This window comes from Rhincodon typus, chromosome 23, assembly GCF_021869965.1.
Source record: "Rhincodon typus isolate 14 chromosome 23, sRhiTyp1.1, whole genome shotgun sequence".
NCBI lineage: Eukaryota > Metazoa > Chordata > Chondrichthyes > Orectolobiformes > Rhincodontidae > Rhincodon > Rhincodon typus.
This window is the reverse complement of record NC_063354.1, coordinates 37,656,167-37,666,317: the sequence shown is the minus strand read 5'-3', so window position 1 is coordinate 37,666,317 and position 10,151 is coordinate 37,656,167.

Below are 10,151 nucleotides of genomic sequence, written 5' to 3'. Positions count from 1 at the left end.
TTTAATGTTTGTAACCTTCCCTGACGGTGGAAGGGAATGAAACATCACCGGTCAGGGAGCCTTCGTACTAAACATGCGAAGCCTACTCTGAGCCCAACGTGAGACTTAGAGGGGTACCCACGCTCCTGTGATGCAGTCTGACTTTAACACCGTCCACAATAGACACAAGTACTGCTCTCAGTTGTGGTATAATTGGACTGGCGACAATAAGCTATGGACAGCACAGATGGAGACCACCCACTATCAAACACCGGACCTGAAACGTTAGCTCTGTTTTATTTCCTTCACGGATGCTGCCAGAGCCTGCTGAGCTTTTCCAGCAACTTTGTTTTAGTACCAAACGCGACTGATCTAAAAGCTGTAGCCTCCGTTTGTAACATTGTGCTGCAGCGGTAGTGTTACTCGTCCTATAACCTGGTAGTTATTTTTTACATTTTTTTCAGCAGAAACCAGACTAATTACAGGCACCTTAATGTCCATTAAACACACAGAACCACGTTATCATTCAGAGGCTTTTGATCTACATAATCCATGTGCCAAAAATTCGTATAGGACTTCAATATATTTGAAATGTAAGTGCGATATTTAACTCAACAGGCAATATACATCCAGATTATATTAAACACCGCGCGATGTCGCCAACAATTGAGGTACCGCATTTTGCAGCATGTTTGTAACTCTGGCCAGATTGCGTCTTCAGTTATAGTGAACGCTGACTATCATGCCCTGTTACTGTTACATGTACCATATTCTGAGGCACCAGTGGCATCTAGAGTGCATTCTTCGTACAATTACACAGTTGTTCATGAAATAGTGATAGGCGACAACTTGTGTCAAGCAAAAATGTATTTCCAGCTGGTCACCAACGCACAATTTCAGCTCATAACTGCCAATCCCCGTATTTGCACCAAGCCCTTTGTAGATATTTTCAACGAATCGGTTCAGATCCTCTGAAGCAAATGGGCCTTCTTGCCCAGAGGCAGGGGCTTACCACAGTTGCTCAAGAGCCCCCACAAAAGTATTTTTCGTCTCTCTTTGCCCTATTGAAAGACGTTATTGCACATCTTTGAAGTAGGTGGGACGTGAACCCGGGCCTCCCCAAATGTACTTCTCTGTCTTGATGGGATTTAACCCCACGTCCCCAGGGACATTAGCCTGGGACTCTGCATTCCTAGTCCAGTGACAGCATCATTACACCCCAACCTCCGTCTTTACAAGTTTGACCGAATTGTTGAATGATCCCAATATATTTATGTTGTCAGGAACTTGAGAATATTTCAATGACTAAGCTCCAGTAATGTCAATGTGCAACCACCGCATCTAATATCATAGATTGTACAGGCCATTCATCATAATGCTCGTCAAATCAGTTTTGTTCTGAAAATCTCATGCATCGACATTGTATTTAGTTTGTCTTACCTTGTTCGACACAAGTAGCTGGAAGTAACAAATCCTGTACAGTTGCCAGGAGCTGGAAGCAAAGGTGAACGTTAATCGTCAGGCAAGTGTTTTGTTGACGGAGAAAGACTTTGGACTTCAATCAGCTGCTTGAACCTTGTGTTTGATGCACAACAATGTTGGCTTTTAACAGAGATGTTAGCTTTCTCCCCCCATTCAGTTTCTTTTAGCGCAATTAATACGTTCTCTGATCCATTGGTCAACAAGTACACGTTGAACTTACACAGATAACGTTTTAAAAGGTGGCTTCCGAGCCAAACGTTCCCCAGTGTTGACCATCAGCATCCTTTAAAGTTCAAGATTGAGAGTGGAGGCTGCGTGGTAGCCTCGACAATCATTGACACGCCTGCCTCAGGTGCTTGGTAGTTGTCTTGACCAAGCTTCAATGAATGCATCAAACTTTTTGTAACTGTATTGGGATTTTTTTTATTTTTAAAAAAGGGCGCAAGAAATTTCATATCAGTTTCAACGGGGCAAAAAGACAAAAGGCCATAGTAAAAATGAATCAGGAGAGGAACGTAAGAGGAAAATGTGGCAAAAATGTAAAAAAAAAACATTTTACGCATAAATCTATTGGATTCAGTAATACTTGTGTATCATAGCTAAATAAAAATAACATTTTGTTATTTCTCCTTAGGATAGTTTTCCCGAGAGCACTGCCGATTCTAATGCTTAATTTTAAATAGCCTTGTTCATTCTATTACGAATGCATGACTTGGGAGAGCTGACCTGATCGAACCTACCTTTGTCGTTGACTCAATGGAGGATGCCGAGATCATTCACCGCACTTGCTTTTATAAGAAGAATGTTGCCGACATGGCGGCTGGCTTCTCCAAATATGGAAAATGTATCAATTGGCTCGATTCATTGACCCGGCGAGGTTGCCAACTATCTGTTTTTTTTTCCAGCGAAGAGTTATAATTAGTCGAAAAGCGCGTAACTCTGCAGATATTGGAATGGCGGAGTCATTAATCTTCCTGCCACTAAAAAATATTACCAGTCGATCTGACGCTGGTAGACAGCCTCAGCGATAGGTATATAAACCAGTGAATGATACCTTCACCAAACTGCCTCTGCTGGTAGCGACCTGACTATTCTCAGTATCAGTTATTATGATTTTCAAATGATCACGAGCTGTGTAGGTAGCTAACATAATTTCTGTCCAGTGTATGCGAATGCTGTATTGGCTACAGGCTGGACCTGTTTTTAATTGAAGATGAAATTTTGTTGACGGGAGGTAAATGATAAAAGTAACTATAGCGGGAAATTGGAGGCGAACTGCAGTTTAACTGCGGGGGTGGGGGGTATCTGTTATCAGGATGTAACCTTGATCTGAAATAATGAGTTGTAGAATTATCCCAGATTGTGATGCTTTGACAGATTAAAACATCGCTATACCAGATTATTTGCTACCTATTACATTCTATTGCAGTTAGCACAAAATACATTTCGATATTCTGCAAGGTGTTATTCCAGAGAAAGTAACATTTCGTTCAACTGTGCTTCTTTTCTGATGCTTTATTACAGTTAAAAATATGAAAACATAAATTGTAACACCAATTAGTGCGGGTAAAACATTCACAAATTCAAAATATTTACTGTGAATAACTTATTAAAGAGAGAAATAAAGTGTATGAAGTAATGAATTCGCTGGATTTTCGATATTGCGAACTAGGAAGCTCAGTAGGACTAAAACTGACTGCGGAACTAGAACTGGCTGATGGAGGGTCATCCGTAATTACGGTAAGTGACGACCTCGCAATGGCTGTAAACTAAGAAACCGAAGGTTTGGGACATCAACACACCATCTGCTAGCTCGCCTCCAAGTCACAGCCCATCCTGACTTTGAGCTGTATCGTCGTACCTTCAAGCGCCACTGCGTCAAAATCCCGGAACTCTCTCCTTAGCTGCGCTGATGGGATCCCTACTTCATATGGACTGCCTCAACTATAACCTTCCCAGGAGTAACTAGGGACGGGCAAGAAGTTCTTAAATGATCAGCAATAACCGAGAGACATAGAATTCGCTCCTGTGTGATAGTTACGTGCAGTTCATTTACTAAATAAAAACAGAAAGAACTGTGAATGCTGGAAATCAGAAAGCCAAAGACCCTCATATAGCAGAGCCAATGAAAATTAAATATAAATTAAGCACCCCCAAAAAATTGCAACCAAGAAGCAGACATGTAAATATAGTCACTGCAATGCCGTCTGCCTCCGCAGCGTCCAACGTTGGGAACTTTTTTAGGTAAAGTGCAAGTGAAGTGAACTAGCTTGCCTCCCTGTTCTAAATTCACAATCACACTCAGTGCTAGTCTGTATAAATCAGTGTGGTCAACTGGTTTTCCCGCTGTATGTCTGTGATCTGCTTTTCCCTTTTGCAATCCTGCATCGGGATCAGCGTGTGTGGACTGCTAGATTCTTCCAATCAGTGACGTGCCGGTTAGATCAGAGAGTGTATAAAAACTGAGCGACGGTTTTGGGATCTTCTTTCTTCGAGAGTTGGAGCTGTGATGGAGAGCGCCGCCGGTTTGTTACTTACTAAATTGTGACAAGGATAGCTCCCAAATCTAAAAGACCAAAATTTTAAAGAAAAACACACGCTTAAGCCGAATTTACTTTCGAGTAAGTAGCTGTTGAGGAGAAAATAAATAGAACAGAACACACGGGGAAGTGGCAGTGACATTAGGTAAGTAACTCCAGTAAGAGGCGTTCTAATATATTGTTGATTAAACACGTGCCCTAAAGTGATGAGGCAAAATAAAGACTTCGTAAGATGTGTAATGAGCTGTTTCTTTCGCGACCTTTTCTTAAATGATCAGCAATAACCGAGAGACACAGACTTCGCTCCCGTGTGATAGTTACGTGCAATTCATTTACTAAATAAAAGCAGAAGGAACTGTGAATGCTGGAAATCAGAAACAAAAAACGAAAATTGCTGAAAAATGTCAGCAGGTCCGGCAGCATTAGTGGAGAGAAATCAGAGTTAACGTTTCGGGTCCAGTGACCCTCAAAACTGTTAATTTACTGCAGCGATGTAGCGTTCTTGTGTTTTTTTTAACGCACGAAGTCTGCCAGATTAAAACCCCTAAAATGTCGCCCTTCTCTATCTCATGTAAAACATTCTGAAAGGCAGGAAGGAAAGAGAGATAGTAGGAACTGTCGATGCTGGAGAATCTGTGAATAACAAGGTGTGGAGCTGGATGAACACAGCTGGCCAAGCAGTTTCAGAGGAGCAGGAAAGCTGACGTTTCGTGTCTGGAACCTTCTTCAGAAAATGGAAAAAAAAAGAAAGGAAGGAGAGAGAGACGTTCCTTTGAACTGAAGTCAATATCTATTTGAAGAGTCCCATTGTTACAGCGTGTCTCATTCATTATTGTGCACCACATGTCACATTTCCAGCACTGAATGTTCCCTTGTCTTGCTGGCAAGTGAAACATCTAATGCCACACCCCAGCTCCTCGAAGAAAAAGTACAATTTGTGTGGAGTCAGGCTCCTCTAGTAAGAATTTGAAGCTCATGTCTGTTCGGCTTCATTAGTTAGCTGCTGTATAATGTGGTCAATGTGTTTTACCGTAATCGTCGATTGTCGAGCTCTGTCCTGCAAAACAAGGTGATCATTGTGTAAGTGATGAGATGAATCAGAGTGCTTTCCATCTGGAAAACTTGCTATTATACAAACCGAATAAATTATTGTCTGGGAACTCAGTGTGTCATGACCTGAAGTAATTTAAATCTGCAGCTCTTTAAAATTGAAAATAAAATATTCTGCAAATTGCACTTATATACTTCCATTTTTTGCCAGAATGCCCTGATTGACAGGGCACCTAGTATAGCTTAGAAAAAATATAGACATTAGTTTTAGTAATTTTAGGAGGCTTCATTATCTATGAGTCGCAAATGTTTATTACGGCTGAGTCTATTATGAATACTTGGCTAAGCTCCAAGATGTCAGCAATTTGACAGACAGATAATCTTTTAGTAACATTTTAAAGCTATCCTGATTTGTGGCCAGTGACAACAAATTGATGGCATCAGGGGATCTGAATTGTTTTTGAAGTGAAGGTCCTTTTTGATTTGGATTGTGTTGCAATGATAGCTTTATTAGATTGTTTGAATTTTTTTTTAAATGTCCATTTTAAAGAGGCTTCTGAGGTATACTCATAGTGTCATAGAGTCATGGAGGTTTACAGCATGGAAACAGGCCCTTCAGTCCAACTTGTTCATGCCATCCAGTTTACACAATTAGACTAGTCACATGCATTTGGTCCATATCCCTCCCAAACTATCCCATCCATGTACCTGTCTAAATGTTTTTGAAATGATAAAATTGTACTCACCTGCACCACTACCTCTGGCAGCCCAATCCAGATGCACACAACCCTCTGTGTGAAAAATTGCCCCTCTGGACCATTTTGTATCTCTCCCCTCTCACCTTAAACCCAGGCCTTGTAGTTTTAGACTCCCCTACCTTGGGGAAAAGCAGTTGGCTATCTGCCTTATCTACACTCCCCATGATTTTATAGACCCCTCTTAGGTCATCCCTCAGTCTCCTATATTCCAGGGAAAAAGTCTCAGCCTAGCCAGCTTCTTCTTATGACAGAAACCTTCCAGTCCAGGTAGCATCCTAGTAAATCTTTTCTGCACTCTTTCTAGTTTAAGAATATGCTTTCTATAGTAGGGTGACCAGTACTTCATGCAGTACTCCAAATACAGCCTTACCTACATCTTGTACAGCTGCAACAGGATGTCTCAACTCCTATGCTCAATACTCTGACCAATGAAAACAAGCACACTGAAAGCCTTCTTCACCACCTGTCTACCTGTGACTCCACTTTCAAGGAGCTATGAACTTGTGCCCCTATGTCTCTTTGTTCGAAAGCAATCCCCAGGACCTTACAATTGACTGTGTAAGTCATGCCCTGGTTTGTCTTACCAAAATGCAACATCTCACATTTATCAAAAATAAACTCCATCTGCCATTCCTCAGCCAACTGGCCCAGTTGATCAAGATCTTGCTGTATTCCTAGATAACCTTCCTCACTGTCTACTATACCACCAATCTTGGTATTACCCACAAACTTACTAGCCATACCTCTTAAATTCTCATCCAAATTATTTATATAAATGAGGAATAATAGTAGACCCAGCACCAATCCCTGTGGCACACCACTGGTCACAGGCCTCCAGTTTGAAAAACAACCCTCTACCACACTTTCTGCCTTCTACCTTGAAGCCAATTTTGTATTCAGTTGACTAGCTCACCCTGGATCCCTTGAGATTTAATCTTACTCAACAACCCACTATGCAGTACCTTGTCAAAGGCCTTGCTAAAGTTCATGTAGACAATGTCTATTGCACTGCCCTCATCTACTTTTTTGGTCACCCCTTCAAAAAACTCAAATTCTTGATACATAATTTCCCATTAATAAAGCCATACTGACTATCCCAAATGAGTCCTTGCTTCTCTAAATGCCTCTAAGTCCTGTGTCTCAGAATCCCCTCTAACAAGCTAGCCGCCACAGATATTAGGCTCTCCAGTCTGTAGTTCCCTGGCTTTTCCATGCAGCTGTTCCTAAATAATGGCACAACATTAGCCACCCCCCAATCTTCAGGTACTTCATCTGTGGCAGTTGATAATACAAATATCTCTGGTAGGGCCCTTGCAACTTCCTCCCTTGTGTCCCACAAAGTCCTGGAATGCACTTCATTAGGTCCCAGGGATTTATCTATCTAATGCATTTTAAGACTTCCAGCGCCTCCTCTTCTGTAACGTGGACTCTCTTCAAGACATCGTTATTTATTCCCCCAAGTTCCCTAGCATCCATGCCTTTCTTGTTGATAAATACTGACAAGAAATATTCATTTAGGATCTCACCCATCTCCTGTGGTTCCACGCATAGATGGCCTTTTGATCTTTAAGGGGCCTTATTCTCTCCCTAGTTACTCTTCTGCCCCTCATGTACTTGTAGAATCCCTTTGTATTTTCCTTTACATATCTGCCAAGGCATCTCGTGTCCCCTCTTAGTCCCCCTGATTTCTCTCTTAAGTGTACTCGAATATACCCCATACTCCTCAAGGAATTCACTTGATTCTAGCTGCCTATGCATGTCATGTGCCTCTTTCTTGACCAGGGCCTCAATAACTCTAGTCACCCAGGGTTCCCTCTCCTCTAACAAGAACATGATGGCCCTGAACTCCTTTTGAAAGCCTCCCACTTGCCAGACGTTCCTTTGCTTACCAACAGCGCCCCCAATCAACTTTTGGAAGTTCCTGTCTGAGACCATCAAAATTGGCCTTGCCGCAGTTTAGAACTTTAACTTGTGGACCAGTCCTATCCTTTTCCATAGCTATTCTAAAACTAATGGAATTATGGTCACTGGTGCCAAAGTGCTGCCTCACTAACACTTCTGTCACTTGTCCTGCCTTATTTCCAAAGGAGGTCAAGTTTTGCCCCTTTTCCAGTAGGGTCATCTACATAATGCATGAGAAATTCTTCCCGAACACACTTAAACAAATTTTCTTTTTCTATTCATTTGTGGGATATGGGCATTTCTGGATGGCCAGCATTTCTTGCCCGTCCTTAGTTGCCCTTGAGAAAGTGGTGGTGAGCTGCCTTCTTGAACTGCTGCAGTTCACCTGCTGTGTGTTCGCCTACAATGTCATCAGGGAGGGAATTCCAAGATTTTGATCCATCCAAGCCCTTTACGTTATGATAGTCCCATTTGATATTAGGAAAGTTAAAATCCCTGACTAGTACAACCCTATTATTCTTGCAGCTATCTGTGATTTCCTTGCATATTTGCTCAACCATCTCTTACTGACTATTGAGGAGCCTATAGTACAATGCCTTTAAAGTGATCTCTCCTGTTTATTTGTCAGTTCTACCCATATAGACTCAGTGGACAAACCCTCAAGAATATCCTCTCTCACTACTGTTGTGATGTTCTGTCTAACCAAAAATGCAATTCTACCTTCTCTCTTACCCCAACTTCTATCTTTCCTATAGCTTATGTATCCCAGAACATTCAGTTGCCAGTCCTGTCCCTCCCTCAGGCATATTTCTGCAATAGCTATAATATCCCAGTCACATGTTCGCATCCAATGCCCCAAGTTCATTTGCCTTACCTGTCAGGCCTCTTATATTGAGTAAATGCAGTTTAACCCAGACTTCCTTGCTTTTTGCTATGCTTTCATCTGCCCTGTTTAGTACTAGGATTACCAACACTGCCTTTACTAATTGAAGTGGTCTCAATAACTTCTGTACTGTTTTCAACCTTCTCTGAAACCAGACTAGTTTCATCCTTCCTGAGTGACTCAGCAAATCTCCTCCACCAGGATATTGGTCCTTCTCTATTAGTGGACATGGGATGAGTAGATTTGGAGGATTCATAGGGGAGCATGGACAGGGCAAGGGGAAAATGAAGGGGCATGGAGAATGTGAGGGTGCACGGGTTCATTTCCGGGTAAGGGAAATGAGGGTGATGGCTTGAGGGCATAACATTCATCATCAAGACAGAACCAACTTCCCAGAAATGGAGGTGAAACTTCCAGCCTGTTGGCTAGAATGTTTAACTTTTTAAACATTGTTTCTTTATTTTTCTGCTTTGTACCTAAGATTCTGTACCTAGGTAGATTTGTACCCAAGATGGCACTGTAACCGGCAACTTGTAAACTTCTCATGTGAGTACATGTGACAATAAACCAAATTCTAATTGATATCTGGCCACCTCCACCATTGCCTTGGGCCTGCTCTTGGGGACAGTGGACCTGATCTCAAAGTGAAAATTTGGCATTCAGTGAACTTTTAAAAGGAGATAGGTTTGCCGAATTAGGAGGTTTCTTAATTTGACCTTGGCACTTCCTCTTTATATTCGTTTCAATCATTCAGAATTTTCATGTTCAAACTATAACAAACAACATAATAATTAAATGAAGTTTGGAACCAATTCTAAATTGAAAATATTTTGCAAAAGCTGGCTGAGATCAGATTGAAAAGGCTCTAAGTCTAACTTTTATCCTCTTACTTTCTCACAGGTGCCATGAATTGCTTCCATTTTTGGAATGTGAACAAAACAGAATCAATAAATAATTACTAGCGCCTTTCAATTTAGTTTCATTTTTCAAAATACATGACCTCTTACTAATTTTATGACATACGTACACAAACATACATTCAAACACACAAGTGTTTAACTCAGTGAGAGCAGTTAGTATATCATTTTTATAAATAAATCATTTTTCCTTCGTTTTCTTTGATTTCTTCAAATAATTGAGCTAGTTTGAGAAAACTACTGAAGAAGACAATGACGTTTGCAACTTTCCACAAACAATCTTGGAAGATAAGCATCCCTGAAGATAATTATCCCAGAACATACGCATTCAGGAGAAGTTAAAAATCACTGCCACATGCTCAATGCACTAGAACGTAAAGATTCTTACACCATAATTATAATTAGCAATATGTCCTACATGTTCAAGTCTCAGAATTTGCCAATGATTCACTTAACACATTCTGTAAATGTAACCTAGCTAGGACATATTCTAACCTTGCAACCTCTTCATACTGTAATATAAGTTGTTGTAATCAAGAAACTAAGCTCCTGCTCTATAAGAGATAGTAGGAACTGCAGATGCTGGAGAATCCGAGACAACAAGGTGCAAGGCTGGATGAACACAGCAGGCCAAGCAGCA